A 16658-nucleotide genomic window follows, 5' to 3' on the forward strand; every position below is an offset into this window, starting at 1 on the left:
GTGGAAACCTGTTTTGCTCTGGGCTCACTGAACCGCACCGATGAAGTGCATGTAAAAGCTGTCGAGTCGTGGAGTCGTGTAAGCGGGAAAGGAGAAGTGGAAACCTGTTTTGCTCTGGGCTCACTGAACCGCACCGACGAAGTGCATGTAAAAGCTGTCGAGTCGTGGAGTCGTGTAAGCGGGAAAGGAGAAGTGGAAGCCTGTTTTGCTCTGGGCTCACTGAACCGCACCGATGAAGTGCATGTAAAAGCTGTCGAGTCGTGGAGTCGTGTAAGCGGGAAAGGAGAAGTGGAAACCTGTTTTGCTCTGGGCTCACTGAACCGCACCGACGAAGTGCATGTAAAAGCTGTCGAGTCGTGGAGTCGTGTAAGCGGGAAAGGAGAAGTGGAAACCTGTTTTGCTCTGGGCTCACTGAACCGCACCGACGAAGTGCATGTAAAAGCTGTCGAGTCGTGGAGTCGTGTAAGCGGGAAAGGAGAAGTGGAAACCTGTTTTGCTCTGGGCTCACTCGAACCGCCACCGATGAAGTGCATGGTAAAGCTGTCGAGTCGTGGAGTCGTGTAAGCGGGAAAGGAGAAGTGGAAACCTGTTTTGCTCTGGGCCTCACTGAACCGCCCCGATGAAGTGCATGTAAAAGCTGTCGAGTCGTGGAGTCGTTAGCGGGAAAGGAGAAGGTGAGCCCAGAGTTTTGCTCTGGGCTCACTGAACCGCACCGATGAAGTGCGTGTAAAAGCTGTCGAGTCGTGGAGTCGTGTAAGCGGGAAAGGAGAAGTGGGAGCCTGTTTTGCTCTGGCGCCGTCGAGCCTCCGTGATGCAACATCTCTCCTGCTTCTACTTTTTATTCACTGCACTCGGAGAGAACGGCATCGTCCCACCATCTTTGTCGCCGGCTTTGCGCTCTCGCACTTTCCCTGCTCGACGCTGGTCGTCGCTGCGGGTCGCACCGGGCTTGACGCGCTAACATGGGCCCATGAAGTCGCAGCCGTCTAGTTTTGATGACCTTGCTCAGTGCGACGCGTGACACGACCCGCTCCTGTCGGGTTTAATGTGAGCAATGCTTAGATGCAGGCTCACTGTATTAGCGCAGCGCAGTTCTCGATGGCGACTGTACCGGCTTGAGTGCGTCGTGAGCCTGCCTTCAGAACTAACCTCGCAGTTTGCGCATCGTTGTATATCCATGCCGTTTGATGTTCGTCGATTTTCCGTTCATTGTTATCGTATTCATTGTCAAGGTTTTCTCTCCCATCTTCAAAGCTGTCGCCCCCCCCCCTCCCCTGCTGTTGCCCAGCGCAGAAAATGACGTGTCAGCGCGCGTCGGCGTTTGTCTCTGGCATATAGGCTTCTTTGGCTAGCGAACACGAAAAAAACAGCGTTAAAATTTATATACCGAGGGTGCGTGTCGTTTCCAATGAGCTGCAGGCCAAAAATGCATTACATGAGAGCTGGAAGGAAACCAGGAAGCTTTTTATTGCGCCCATCACTGCGACCTGCTCGTCAACGCTCTGCGAGCTGGCGCAGGGCTGACGGCAAGCAGTGCACTATAAACTCGGAGCCTTACGAGCGTGGTTTGGACGTAACCGATGGCGCTGATCGCACGCGTCCGAAGCTGGCGTGGATATTGACGCAACAGAGATCGTGATGGGAGACAAGGCTCGTTCGGAATCGGACGTTGGCGCTGACGATAGCTTGCCAGGGCGGTAAGAAAAGAGGGATACATCCGGTCCACCAGATTACGCGCACATCTCCGCGTACACCGCTTCCAGGCGAAATGAGTCTGCTCCACGGCGGCCGTTTTTGCCTGCTCGTAAAGGAACGAAAAGGGTGTCTCGACTGGTTTCCCAACCCGCCCTTCGGAGAGCGTCGCGCCCCACTGTTCTCGATCCCTTCACTGCCCTGCTCGTTGACTTCTTTTTTTTTTTCCTGTCTTATTTCTCTGTGCCAGTCCCAGCGGCCTTGCAAAGGAGTTATGTAATCTGATCGGGGTATTAAGGGAGGTCAACTCATTGCTAAAGCTGTCTGGTCCTTATTTCTTTTTTCTGCTCTTTTTATTTTTTGCACAAAGCGGCCAAAAGACGGGTTTCTGCCAAGGGTTAAGTGCCCTCCCCACACACACACACATGCATTTTTTTGTTGTTATTGGCTCTAAACAGTGATGCGCGCTTGCGGGAGGGTGAAGGTCAATCCAAATGCAGCAGCGCCGCCAGCCCCGTCTAATGAAGACGGCGTCTGAAGATAGAGGCTCGTATCCATGGCCACGAAGCGAGGCCTTAGAGACTATAGCGGAAGGTAAAGGTTTTTGCCGGCTTACGATTATACTTGCTTGCCGCCGCACATTCCACATGAAGAAGCCGCAGAAAATCGGCCCATTTATCTGTTGACTGCTGTTGTCAGCTCTTTCCTGCACAGACCGAATCCCGCTAGTAAGCACTCTGTCTTCAAACGCTAAGCTGATTGACTAGGCTGACAGCGACGGGTCAATTTCGCTACATCTCAGTGGCCGCATATCACGCAGTTAGAAATAGCCGGGCCGAGTACACGCATTCGAGTTGCTCTCCTTGCCTATTCATTTTTGTTTCCCTGCGACGGCCTTACATTTTTGTGTTTGTCTGAGCAATCTTATCCCTAATTAACCGTACTGGGATAACCTATAACTGGTGGATATTCGGAAATACCGTTTTCGTTTTCCTGTAATTAAAAAGCTGCAGAATCCCCCCCCCCCCCCCCCCCCCCTCCCTACCCGAACATGCTGCTTTTGCTGTTAGCCGGCCAGCGCCCCACGCCGAGAAATCTCGATTATGGGTGGTAGTCCGTAGTACAGCTTTCTGAACCTAACTTAGCTGAAGTCCTTGTTTTCGCGTTAACGAGCTCGGCCTACGCACAGAGAAAACCGCAAGCATAGCTAACGATGTGTTCATGCTTGCATGTCTAATGTGCCTGGTACCCTGCAAGGGGAAAGACGCTGCGAAATGCACAAAGTCAGAATGCATGTGTGTAAAAGTGCAAAGGGGGAATGAACTGCCGACGTCTCGTGCCGCCCTGCCCCGAGAGCAGCGATTTGTTTGTGCTCTCATCGCTGCTGCATTTGCCGCTCGTTCGCATTTTCCCCGGGTGACTTATTCGGTACGCGCTTAAACAAAAACACCGTGCGCGAAGTAAGCGCTGCTGCAACTTCGAGCCATGCGCCAGAAAAAGACGTGGACGCCCGTCGGTCCCCGCATTGTTTCTTTCGCTCTTTTTTATTTCTTTGTGGTATTTTTGTTCCGCTTCTTTTTTTGGCTCCCTGGCGCATTGCACCGCGTTGCATCCGTTGCACCTGGCGTATCTTCTTTCTTTGTTTCGAAACCTAAACCCTGTGACTCACTCTCAGAAGACGATGGATGCTTCGCAGCTGATTCGAAGAACAAGGAGCTAGCTGCGTCATTGCCGCTGCACCGCTGGGGAAGGCAACCAGTGACGCAACGTTCGCGTCACACGAGGTCGAGCGAGAACGTTATGAATAATGAATCAATCAATCATCCAATCTTTGTTTAAAGTGCGCAGTGACAACCATGCGATCTTTCTACTGCAGCACAGATGAGAAAATAAAAAAGGAAAAGATACACACTTGTATGTTTCATAACGAGAAAACAGCGAATAGAAGGACGAAATGGCACCAAGATAGGAAGTGAAAACAGTAGGAAGCAGGGGTCTCGTAGGGAATGAAAGCATTACAAAGCGTGATTCGCGGGTACGCATCGCATGGAGAATATTCCCAGGAAAGTGATAAAAAAATAAAACGGCCTTTGGGCATAAAGGTCACTTCATACGTACAAAGCTGCAATCAACGAACGCGGTACAAACTACCGTACACGAAAGCACGGCTTTAAAGTAAAAAGATTAATGCAAACACTCGGAAGTGATAGGACGTGAGAAAATCGGAAATTAAAGAGGGGAAAGAATGCACAAGTGAAGTAAAAGCGATATGCTAGCGAGGCGAAGTTAGATGCGATAAGAAACGACCGCCCAGAATGGAGCGCTGTGAACCCCGGATATATACGAAGACAGCGAGTTTTGGAATATAAATATACAAGATGAAGACAATGAGAATTGAGCAAGTTTTGAATTCTAATAATGGTAATAATAACCAGTCTTTATTTTAGGTACCCAGGAACAACCATGTAGGATCTATGCACTGGTACACCACACACAAAGCAATGTAGATGCATTATTCCAGAAAGAAAAACACTGAGGGCTACCGATCATTGAACTAGCAAGACGATTAGAAACAGCATGTGTCAGTGAAGCCCGTAGATGAGTGCAAAAAAAGAGAGAAACAAGCGCATATCAGAAGGAAAAAACGCAGTGCAGCATGACACGGCACTTGACCGCAGCATATCTCAAGACGCTATGGAAAGAGAGAAGAGAAGAAAAAAATAAAGAGCGGTCATGTGCACCTGTGAAAGGCAGCCAAAATACTGCAGTTATCAATTCGCTTCGGAACAAGGACAATAGCTTTGAAATGTAATTAGACGGTCGGAGCAAGTATTATATAAAGGATGTAACCTGTCAACGGGAGAATGCAGACTCAGCAAGGCATCAGTTATGAAAAGGCGATTTTACCGGACAGTTTTGTTCGGCACGCGAATGTTAACAAGCCTAAGCAGGTCATCGCACAAAATAGCGCCATGAACGAGATTGCAGAGGTAGAGAACATCTCGCACGCGTACACACCGCAGTGTGTGGAAGGTGGTCGTCACGAAAGACATGTGTCTGCCTTCGGGTGACCGAAACGGTGCTTGCCAATGGACAAGAACTTGTTTTGAACCCTTTCGATGGGTCACTGTTTGAATGGCGGGCTCCCATACAAACCGTTGATCCGTGTTTGAAGAGGCAGGCAGAGGAACCTCGAAGCTCTCGTGAAAATGTGCAAGGAAATCTGCCTGGCGTGGGGTGCAAAAGATCATGGAGGAATAAAAAGAACCCACAAATCGCGTGTTTCGGCCGTGCTCGGCAAAATTGTGGACATTGCAGCTCTGAACACTGCGCACTTCTTGAGATATTGTCTCATCATCGGCATGTAGCAGCAGCGAGAAATCTGCTGGACGGTAGCTACGGCGTTTTATAAAAAACAAAATATAAGGGGATCCAACGCACGCACACCCTTGGGGTACGCCACTTGTTTCTGAAGGACGCCTAACCCATTAACACCGACACAGTGTTGCGTAGCGCCGGTTAAAAAAGAAATTCCTTCTAGTGGACTGAGGAGGAGAACGTGGCATAGCCCAGCCGGCTCACCGCCAAGGTAGCCCGGCATGGGGAGCGGCCGCCGGAGGTCGCTGGGCGGCAACGTCCGATGCACGCAGAAACTACACGTGAAGTAGATCGTGTCGGCCTTCAAATAATAATAAGGCTATTAATAATAATAGTAATAATAATCAAAAAGCGGTGTGTTGTGAATAAGGGGCGTTGGTAGCAGCGAGGACCTTGTATCGATACGGGGCGGTTACTGGTATAATTGACCATTTTCGGAAAAGTTTCTGCGCATACGCGGTGAAGGCGCAGCCAGCGCCCTCTGTTGGCGATTTGGTTTTGGTTGGAAAACATGAGCCGGCCGTGCATTCCTGCGCTGTAGTGCTGCGACTGATGCGAGCTGTAACTGCCACGTAACTGCCTTGTTACTGCAACGCGTTTCTATCTAAACTAACCACGCGTTTTGCAAGAGTGAGACTTGTACGTAATAAAAGCCGCGACGAGATACCAGGCGCAAAAGACGAAGCCGTTGATGGGGCTAGTAAAGCATACAGCACGTTTCGAAACGGGTGTTCCTGCTACATTTCGCGCTTGCTGCCAAGTGCACACAGCTCGGTCGTTCCAGAAGAGTTTTGCCATCGACGCACGTGCGTATTCGGTGGAGACCGAATGTTATATTCTAGTATGATCATTCACCGTAAATGCTGTGATGTCAAGCTATGATATCTGAACAAGGGGAGCACGGCAGAGCGCAACCTCGCGTTTATCTGCGCATTCTAACACACCTGCGGCCCCTTAGCACGCAAAGCAACGCTCTGCCGTATCAGCACGAGCCGTGATTGAGATTGTACAACGGGTCGTTTAGTAATCAGTTAAGTGTGGCCTGCGGCAAAAGTTTTTGCACGAAGTTTGCAGAAACTCCTGCCCTGTCAAGGAAGCGGAAACATAAACGTCTTAGCGCATTAGGAATGTGCATCCCATTATACTGTTACACTCGCCCGCGCATAGGCGCACATTCAAGCACATTTTCATTCAGCCATTCGGCGTTCCGTTAAGGTATCAGAGTGCAGGTATGGCCACACATGGTCGTTTTTCAGGCAACAACGCGAAAAGTCTTCGCTCCACCGAGTTTCTAAAAACGGAAATGGGATGTCCTCCTCTATCATCCTCTTTCGTTAGCAAACGCACGTTTGCAGCAAAGAAACAAGACTAAAACAACAAAACAAGCGCGCGTAATAAAAGCCGCTACGAGATACCAGGCGCAAAAGACGAAGCCGTTGATGGGGCTAGTAATGCGCGCATTCGGCACGTTTCGAAACGGGTGTTCCTGCTACATTTCGCACTTGCTGTCAAGTGCACACAGCTCGGTCGTTTCAGAAGAGTTTTGCCATCGACATGTTCGCTCGAGAACCCCTTTCCAACCGAAAGTGCTGGCGGAGCTTCCCTGTTTGCACGACAGGCGGCGCTCGCGTTTCCGCAAATGAAGTCATCGTCGTGTGGACTGCGCACTGGCCCGTCATTCTAGCGGCCTGCCTGCACGCGACATTGGCATTTTCGCGCTGGCTGCGATAGAGAGCTCGACCCTTAGCGTAATTGCAGGATTTCTCTCTCTCTCTCTCTCTTTCCTTCAGCCTGGTATCCTCTTGATCTGACGGTTCAGATATTTGCACGTTGTTCGTTTTTCACTGACATGCGGGAGATCGAATGCATTTAAAAACAACGAACGCGGATTTATTTACAACTGCATAAAAATAAAACAAACACTGGCCGGAGAGCGTCGAAAACGAGAGGCTCGCTTCTCCGGGATCGCTGAGCGTGTTTTTGCCCACCTTAATTGACTAAGCAATCGTCCCCTCCGCGCAAACGCCCTCACGCACATAAATCGCCGTCACGTACACCGGCACCGCTTTCCCTCGGGGGAGTAATGGGCGCTTCCCAACTTGAACGGGCCGAGGCGTCCTTCCCTCGGGCACAGTGTGCGGGTCGCAGTGTTGTGCCGTGAAGACATCGGGGGGGGGGGGGGGGGGGGGGGGGGACTGTATTTTTAACACACGTTCATCACGTGCTACCTACTTCGCGCGTCGGAAAGGTATCAATTTATGCTCATATGCAGGCTTTGTCCCCCCCGCCATCTCTCTCTCTTTCAGTAGGTGCAATTGTCAGCAACTTACCTGAGCTAAGAAAGAAACAAGGTCGGAATGTGTATGGCGCTGACAACGTGCGCTCTACATTTCACCGCTTGTGTCATTCCATTGCGACACAATACATAGGTCACTGTATTGTGATCTTGAGGAATGCCTTCGTTGCCCTTCAGTCGTCAGGCACGCAATGCCGTGATTCACGCGTTATCAGCGCGGTGAATCTCCGTCAGTTTGTATATGCTCGTTATCGATCGGTGAACTCCCGTGGAGGCGTCTAAATCCATTGTGGACGGCTGGTGTATCCGCCCACTTTGTTTGTCTCGTAGGTTCCCATTGCATTTTTTCTTCGGGTTGTGGTTTTACGATGCCTCTATATTGATATGACGTCATGAGCGGCAGGAGGTCACGTTGATTGATAGATTTTTACATGCAACAATGGCGGTCATGGGGTAGGCTGTATAGAAGGGCTGCGAATTAATTTCTTCTTTGAATGGGTAGAGACATCAAATTTTTGTTGTATTTTGGCTTTTGAATTATGCGTAAGACATTAGAAAACATGGATCACCGCGTGCAATTCGCGTGCGCTCAGTAAATAGTTTATAATTGAATTTCTTCCGTCATACAGTTTCGGTTTCAGTAGCCGCAAGATTGCAATGTCGCAAGTAGGTATGGCATCATGTGCGGCATGCAAAAACTGCAATATAATAGTTCTTTGTTCGCTTGCTGTCATTCCGGCTTCAGCAACAGCTGGCGTAAGAGTTTGAGTGAATTAAAACGACAAAGCTGTTATCATATTGCAACTTCTGTATGCCTCACGTTATCTCATACCTACCTGAGATGTCGCAACCATCGTTCGGCTCCTGAAACCGAGACTGTAACTACAGGGGAAAAGAAATTCAATTGCAAATTATTCATTGAGTCCTGGCGAATCCTCCGAGGTGGCCCATGTTTGCTGATGTTGTACGTCTCATTCCAAAGGTAAGCACAAACACACCGCGAAAACTTGGTTTCCGCGCCCCTTTAACTAGCACCGAAACTTTGGCCTCCGCCCAAATGCTGCCGCCGCATTCCCGATCGAAACCGCAGTCTCGGGCACAGCCCCCCCTTTCCCCTCCCCCACCGGTGCCTGCTCAGAAGATTGTGTTCGGTCGCCAAGTCTGTTGCATCGGTGGCCTTGCTTGAAAAGACCGCCTAATTAATTGCATCGAATTCAGGCGCACGCTGCTGCTTAGGTCGCCAGAATAAAATCCTACGATGCAGTCTGTACATAAATGTAAGCGTATTGCTTCGTATAAGCCGCTAAAAAGAAATGAGTAGTATTTTTGTTGGAACGGTTCTGACTGTAGGCGTTCAATTTAAGAAAAGGACCGCGCTTTTCGCATAGCTGCTGTATGTGTACGTTCCTGCTACTATGCCTGCTCCTCTGTAAATATCCATTTCCCTCGTTTCTCGCAGTAACGTTATCCTGCTGTCTGTCTCTGTTATTGCTGTTATCCGCTTTTGGCCGTTTACAGAACTACACATGTAGGCGTTTACGCGGCGGACAGTAGAAAAATGCCGCGCGCGATTTCAGAAGGTAGGTGTGCTGCTTTATCTCTCGTAGCGTAGATGAAATCTGTTTTGTTTTTCCATGCGCCCCAATTTGTATCTGTTCCGCGCTGCGTGCATTTCCATATATGCCCGAGAAACGCGGCGTGTGACCCGTCGGAGCAAGGGCTTGGCTTCTGGGGCGTCGGTGATACACTCCTCGGGAGGACAGTCGGGCGCAGCACACGTGCGATCCTACAGCGGTGTGACTTATTTGCGCTAAGAGCCCACCGCAGCGGTGGTGCGAGAGGCGGTCAGGCGACGTCCAATAGGCCGCCGACTGGTCGGGCGCGGAGCGGCTCCGGTAATCTTCGCCGGGCGCGATCGGCAGGGAGGAAACGGCGTGTAGCTGGCCGAGCGGCAGCCCTATTTAACCGAGGCTGATCTAATTGCGACGGCAAATGGAGGCGAATAATTATTCATCGTTTATGTGCCACCGGAGCTGTATTCACGTAAACGTCATCATCTAGGAACGCGATTTTAATGGCGGTCGTCTTATACGCTTCCGGGATAGCAATGCGAGCGGTTTTGGAAATGGAGATGTCATAACATAGCGCGAACAAACTCGTCCAGCCTTAATTCTAGCGATGCTCTGCCGCCCACAAGGTTCAGGGTTTCGAGAGCACGCTCCGCGCGCGTTTTTTAGTAAACCGTTTCTTTTTGCACCCGCGGTGTTGCCCTGCCGGAGTTTCTCGTTGCACCTGTGTTGCGTGAGCTAGCCCCGTTCGGGCGAACACTGACTGCAACTTCTTTGCAGCCGTTACGACGGCCCTGTGCTCATACTGCGAATCAAGGGAGTCTCTCACGTATCGCTGGGCTGAGTGGACGCCACAAGCTTACGCGAAAGGCTCCATTGAAAGCGTATGGTTGCTGCAGGCACTAGCGACAACAACTTGAGGCGCATTCAGTGATGTCGGGACATGTGAGTTGTTCCAACTTCCATGGTTCAATTCTACAGATGAGAGAACACTGTTACGTCGGTACTCTGTAGAAATGAACGATGGTTTCCCCTTGGTGATCTGTAAACATTTCCGGGTACCGTGCCATTTGTTATTTCTGTGCGGAGTAGCTTTTCATTTTGTTGCCGAGTTTTAGCCTGCGGGCTATGCGGTGTGCCTGGCCAAACTTGAAGCTGATTGTGTCGCCACATGCTTGGCAATAGTGGGACGAGCGCTCATGTTAAAAAGGCGTTTAAGGGAATGCGTAAATTTTACAATTCACTGGCGAGCGCATGCACTCCTGCAGCGAACATGCGGAGGCACGCCTTAATAATATACAGGTTTAACTCCGTCCGTGTGGCCGTTCGTTTTACACTAATTCGCAATGTATAGAAACTGTGTATTTCCATCAGTATTTCCAACCACAGGGATTTGTTCCTACATTCAGGGAACTCTAGCCACTTCGTCGCCTCATAGGGGCCTTTAGGGACGCCTGGTGGTTGTGCGATGAAATGAGGGTTTTTGTGTGTGTGTGTGTGTGTGGAGGGTTTCGTGTTCTGACGGCGGCGATAGAAAAAAGAATGGTCGGCGATATTTGCGGTTATCACGGCATTGTGAGACTTCATGTCGGACACCAATGCAGGAGCCAGTACGAATCCACCTGTCGCTGCATTTGTTTTACTGTCGTTTTGTTGTTTTGCGTTGCGCGCACTGTACGCGCTCACCAGCAGGGGTTTCACTTCTGAGTTCTACTACGCCTTCTTACATATGTTTACTGTTGCAGTCATGTACGAAGCGCGCGCTTCAGGGGAAGAAAAACGAAAGGTGCGCACGCTGACAGCTTTGGCTTAGTTCTGCTTTAAAGGTGATATCGCGCATCAGAGAGACGAGACTTGAAGCGCCGCCGAACACTCAAGTGAGCTCGGCCTGCCGGCAGCCGCGGACGTGTGCGGTCGCGCTAGCGCGTCTCTTCTCGCTCGTCGCGACTGCACGTAGTATTTGGACGTGCTTCCCCGCTATCGGTGCGACGTTCTCCAGAGCGCACCGTGAGGGCGCAAAGTGCTCTCAGGGGCGTTGCTCCGCACGTTTCGCGATTTCAGATGTTCTCGCGTCAGCATCCACTGTTTAGCGGCTCCGAGCATTCCACTCGTAATTCAGTAGTTTATTCTGATGGTCCCTGTACGGCGCCAGTATGCATGGACCGCCTATACAACTTCGAAAAAAAAAATTACGTTTGCAGAGGAATTCACATCGTGAGGACAAATGTGGGGGCGTCGAGGCATGATAGGGGACAAGTAGGGATTTTTTAGTCTCGGTAATATATAAAAAAAGAACGTCGGCTGTCGGGTTCCAGTGAGATGAAATGTGGGCGACGCGAAGAGCGTTCGCTATAGACAGCACGGCGCCCGTGTCGCAGCATCTACTCTGCAGCCTTGTTCTGCCTCTCTGGGGAATCGCAGCTGTGACCTGGCTCGATGAGTGTTACATAATATCCCGCTTTCTCCTACTAATTCGCCGGAGTACGCTGACGCATTTGCTTCCGCCGCAAGAGCCTCGCTCGTGAATTTGTTGGCGCAGCCGCTTACACCGACTTACGCCACTGAGGATGCGATTGGTTTCGCTCACTATTCAACTCGCCCGCTAGTCAACCGGCTCGTTTTATTCCACTCGGGGCGTTTGCGCACTTATTGTCGGTTTCATTTTCCTGCTATCCTTCTTCCGTTCTTTTGTCTACCCATGTCATTGCTGTCTTTCTGCAAACTTTTTGCACTAAAATGAGGTACACGATCTCCCCACTTTCTCACGTTTGGCAGGTGCAGATCGTTCTGTGTGACAAAGTGTCATTTCATGCGTGAGTGGTTTTGAGGAACAAAACAGCGTCCTGTCGTTTCGACTCGGTGAAAAAAAAAAATCTGCCCGAAGGAAAAGAATAATGAAATAAGTTGCTCGCAGAGCAAAGGGGCTTCTCCTTCGTTCACTCTTTTCTTTGGTGCACAGCTCAGTAGTCGGCTAACAACCTTCGGTATGATTAGGGGTTGGACTTTTCGGTTTTTATTTTCTGAAAATTTGGCGGTCTTTTTTTTTTATTTTTTCCTGCAGATGAATTACTGACTTTTTTCGGTGATATAATGTGGCACCTCAGTGCGGTCAAGAGTCACTTATAGGTTTATCTTAGCCTTCTTTTCAGCTCAAGCATTCGATTTACGAATAATTAGTGCCTAGATGGTGGTGTTTAGCTCTGTGCTTGTTCAAGGATATGTGATGGCTATTACCAGAATTAACGAAGTTGAATGATTCAACCGTCAGAAGTGGAATTTGACTTCTTAAAGGCGGGTTGTCAAATTAGCGTTGAAATGTTGCACTGGGACTTGGACGACCGGGAGTCGCCTAGTCTGCGTGTTGACTGCAGCGATGGAACTGCTGCTGAACAGTCACGGTAGCCACACCATGACACTTTTTGAGACATTCCTCACATGCAGTGGAAGAGCCTACCTAATGAATTAATTGGCCTAGCGGAGTAATGCCAGTGAACGGCGCTACGCTATCACACGACGCTTGGCGAGGAGGTAGCACATGGAGCCACGCGGTATGCACAGGCGAGTAAGGCAGTTGAGCAATGGCTAAAAAACTTCGCTGCTGTATCCAATGATACCACCATTTGACCACGTCTCTGGTTGGCATACGTGATTAATTTCCTCCTTTGGCTGGGTAATTCCTACTTAATAGCGAACTAGCTGTGGTGTCTACGCCGTGGATACTGACCTTTTTTCGGGGTTTTTTTTTTCCGGTTTAAACCCAAAATTCCAATCCCTAGGGTATAATCCAGGGACAGTGTTTCGTAGCGATTCATTTCCGGTTCATTCTTTGGATTCGTTTGTGTTAACCTCTCCTCCTTTCTTCCGCCTCTCTCCCTTGTGGATACCTGAGCAAGCAGATGATTTTGTTTTCCTGTCATTCATGACGCCGCAACCACCAATGTTAGAAAGGCAGAAGAATGAATGGGAAAGGGAATCAAACATGTGCAAGGTAGCGGCGACCGGCAGCGAAACGTGTTTCGGGGTCCCGTAGTGGGGTTTCGGAAAGCAATATGCGGTGGACTATCGACCACATCCTCCAGCTCTAGGCAATTGGGGTTGAAGTTAAGTTTCAGATACATTTGCTGCTATGTTGTTGCTGATCCTGTCTCTTCTGCGCCCTATTTCAGCTCCTGCCTGGCGTTAATCGTTGTTGCTTTGTTGTCGTATCACCTGCAGCCTCCCATTTCAACTGTGCGACAGCCTTATTGCGGGCCTCTTTTGTATTGCGCCATTTTCTGATGTCCTGATACACCGTCTCATAATCGCACCAAATTCCCAAGTATCCGGCAGCTGCTGCAGAACGCTGTCGGCCGTTCGCGCCACTGCACCATGCAGTCTAAGACTGCTTGGATTGCCGGAACGCACCATGGTCGAAGGTGCAGCCTGCTACTTCCCGCGTGCCCGCACGCATCTCGCTTATCATGCCGCTCCGACGTGGCTGCTGTTGCGGGCGGCTGCGAACGCCGCTATAGCCCCGCTAGCTCGGTGGCGCGCCGGCGATCTATCCCTAATAGTAGCGACCGCCTATAACAACCAGAGGGGGCGCTCACTCTGGGTGGGAGCCTTTATCGTGACTTCACAGTGCTGCACCTCACTGCTACTGCGCGTTGCGGCGTTATCTTTGACCAAAGCCGTGAGTGTTGAAGGTGGCACACGTTGCAGCGTTGCGAAGTGGGAAAGAACTGTCTGCGCACATTGAATACTTGTGTACTCGTACCACGCGAACGACGTCAGCGACCCCTTCGTGCACCTAGAATATTTGACGCTGTTCTGACATGTGGACTAGCGGTTATTCATTTCGTCTCTCCCTATCTCGCAGCACTGAACGTCAGCCCGGTGGGGTTCGCTGCGTTGTGCTCGTGGGGCAAGAGGAAGCCAGGCAGCAGCAGCAGCGCGCGCGAGTGAGGTCCTGCAACTGACGGGCCAACCGAGGTAAGTGCCGCGCTGTGCGCGTCTACTCCACTCTTGCGCACAGGTTTTGGCAGCTCTTGGCGGGCTGCGCAGAGCTGAGACTGCTACGAATTGACGGAAAAGCGTAGCTCACGAACGCTTTTCCGTCGATTGGTGGTGGTGGACGCGCCATACGTTGCGAAGTAACGGGGGCAGGCCTTGGATTGGATTTGTTTGTGTAAGAGCGGCAAACCTTTAATACCTTTCTTGTACAGTTGGAGACAAGTCTCTGGACAACGTGCTCCGCTAAGCCCATAGCTATATTGTTGACCGGCGGCTGGAGGACACACTTGTTGGGGTTGAAAGCCAATATCCTGTTCGTTCACCTCCACGAGTTTGGTCTCCCGCCGGCGGCTAATAATAGAGCTATGGGCTTCGTTTGTAGAGCGCGTGGTCCACAGACTTTCGCCCCTGACTGTACGTTACGGAAATAAATAAAAGAAAAAGAAAGGAAGATAGGACGTTATTCTCGACTATTGAGGCATGTGTGAAGTGTGCAGCGTACAGAGTGCGGGTTAAACCGGTTGGCTTCAAATGGAAGTAAACTAGTGGATGCCTCATTAGCCAGTTAGGGCGTTATTATTACCTAGCCTTTCCATTTTTTCGCAGCACTTGCCACTCTTCAGTCAATATACGTTCAGTCCGGGGCAGAAGTAAACAGAACAGGCCCCGATGTATTAGCATGCTCAAACAGAAACGAAGTCAGTGGCGTGTTCGTGCGCGACTGTATCGTCGATAGTCTACAGCATGCGTACGCTATGCCTGGCAATATATGTATATATAATCACAAAACTGCTATCGCTAGGCATTCTCCTGCGCGCGCCTGTGCGCCACTAAGGCGCATGGTGAGGGCGTCGAGCACAGAGCACAATATAAGTAAGCGAGTAATGAGCAGTTCCTTGCTTGACGCGTGTAAGTGGAGGGATCAGGCCCTCATGAGCGGCTTACAGCGTAGTGTCTGGATAGGACAGCTCGGGGCCGTAACTGTGTGACAGGCTGCAGGACGCTGCGCTCACCACCAGCATGGGGAAAGGTACTTTGGAAGTGGCTGTGCGCCCGTGGGGCTCGACCCGAGGGGGAAGGCAGAAGGGGGGTGGCACAAGTGCGTGCGCTGCCGTTAACGCCGGCTGTGATGCAGCTTCATCCCCTGGGACGTGGCCGTATTCGTTGATTATGAAAAATGAACTGAAAGACGAAGCTTTCGTTCCTGACCAGTAGTTGCTGTTGGTTTTGTCTCAACCGCTGCGTTGCGGCGAACGCGCTGTTTGTCGCTGTGGAGCTTGCGCGGAAATAACACGACGAATATGTTGCGTTGAAGGGCTACAGTCCAGCTAGAAACCCCGACCGAGTCAGAGTTTCCATTACAGAATCGTGGAATAACCCTTAAGCGCATTTTCTTGTTGCTTTTTATGTTTTTTTCCCCAGTCCCGTGCGCTGTTATTGTGGCAAGATTTCAGAGCTTACACACTGGCCATGTCAGCGCTGAACCCCCTGCTGCTTTAACACGCCAACAAGTACTAACAAAACAAAACGCTGTGTGGCGAATGTTCAGCCTTATGCGTCATTAGCATTCCAGGAACCCCTGATAGCAGCTGTTTAATTATGTGCATTGCGAGTATATATTCTCACTGTGTTCCTAGTGTTTTGACTTCCAGCACCTATAGCTTACTCTCTGTGACGGATTCTGTACCGTAGCGACATTAGGTTGCCTTTTTTCCGTGTTGCAACCGTACTGGCTTATCCTTCATGGATGATATTATACCATTTAGCAGTTTCCAGGGCTCTGATAAGAAAATAAAAGTATAATATAGAAGTCGCCTTCCTAATTCTTAACTGAGAACTAAATTACGTATTTCATTCCCCGATGTGGGAAATTACGAATCGTGATTTTTACAGAACAGCTCGATTGAGATATTAAGCACAAACACGCGGACGCTAGTTTGTGTCCAGCAGCGCCGTGATAATCTTGGGGCAACAAGAAAAGAAAAAGGAAACGCGCGTACAGAGAGGGATTCGATGCAATGCGATGACGCTTCGGAACATCGCTTTTTTTTTTCCGAAGGTTTAATCCAGTTCAGACAGGACGATTGATCAAGTAATAAAAATACTCGCAAACAGAACTCGCTGACAAAAGCTCTGAACTCGCTTTGCTTGTCCAGGCTGAACCGAAGAGTATATACATGGGCCCCATGTATGTGAAGCAGAGCGCCAGACGTGAAGGGCGCGGCGGCTGTGTTTTTATGGAGGAAAAACGCTAAGGCGCCCGTGTGCTGTGCGATGTCAGTGCACGTTAAAGATCCCCAGGTGGTCGAAATTATTCCGGAGCCCCCCACTACGGCACCCCTTTCTTCCTTTCTTCTTTCACTCCCTCCTTTATCCCTTCCTTTACGGCGCGGTTCAGGTGTCCAACGATATATGAGACAGATACTGCGCCATTTCCTTTCCCAAAAAACCAATTATTATTATTATTATTATTATTATTATTATTATTATTATTATTATTATTATTATTATTATTATTATTATTATCATAATCATCATCAACAGCCTCTTTTGAAAATATGCATGCTCCTATGTCCACAGGTGCAGGCTCAACGTGGCGACATTTACAACAGGGTCGGGTTCTGGGATTGCATTTGTCTTTTAGCGCACGTGGCAAAAGTTGCGTTCGCTCCATAGCTATGTCCACCTTTGAACATCGCGTGCGGTGGCTGTGAGGATAAATTCAGCCCCAC

The 16658-nt window shown here is 50.0% G+C and overlaps 1 protein-coding gene across 5 annotated transcripts in view; it reads left to right on the plus strand.

Annotated features, from left to right (window-relative positions):
* The window catches only part of LOC144115808 (phosphatidylcholine:ceramide cholinephosphotransferase 2-like), a 290170-nt gene that overhangs the window by 167827 nt on the left and 105685 nt on the right, over positions 1 to 16658 (plus strand). For all 5 annotated transcript variants that reach the window (XM_077650298.1, XM_077650301.1, XM_077650299.1 and 2 more), the window contains one exon: positions 13793 to 13905. The gene's annotated coding sequence lies outside the window, so the exon portion shown is untranslated. The remainder of the gene's footprint in view (positions 1 to 13792; positions 13906 to 16658) is intronic.

Source organism: Amblyomma americanum, chromosome 1 (assembly GCF_052857255.1).
Source record: "Amblyomma americanum isolate KBUSLIRL-KWMA chromosome 1, ASM5285725v1, whole genome shotgun sequence".
Classification (NCBI taxonomy): Eukaryota; Metazoa; Arthropoda; class Arachnida; order Ixodida; family Ixodidae; genus Amblyomma; species Amblyomma americanum.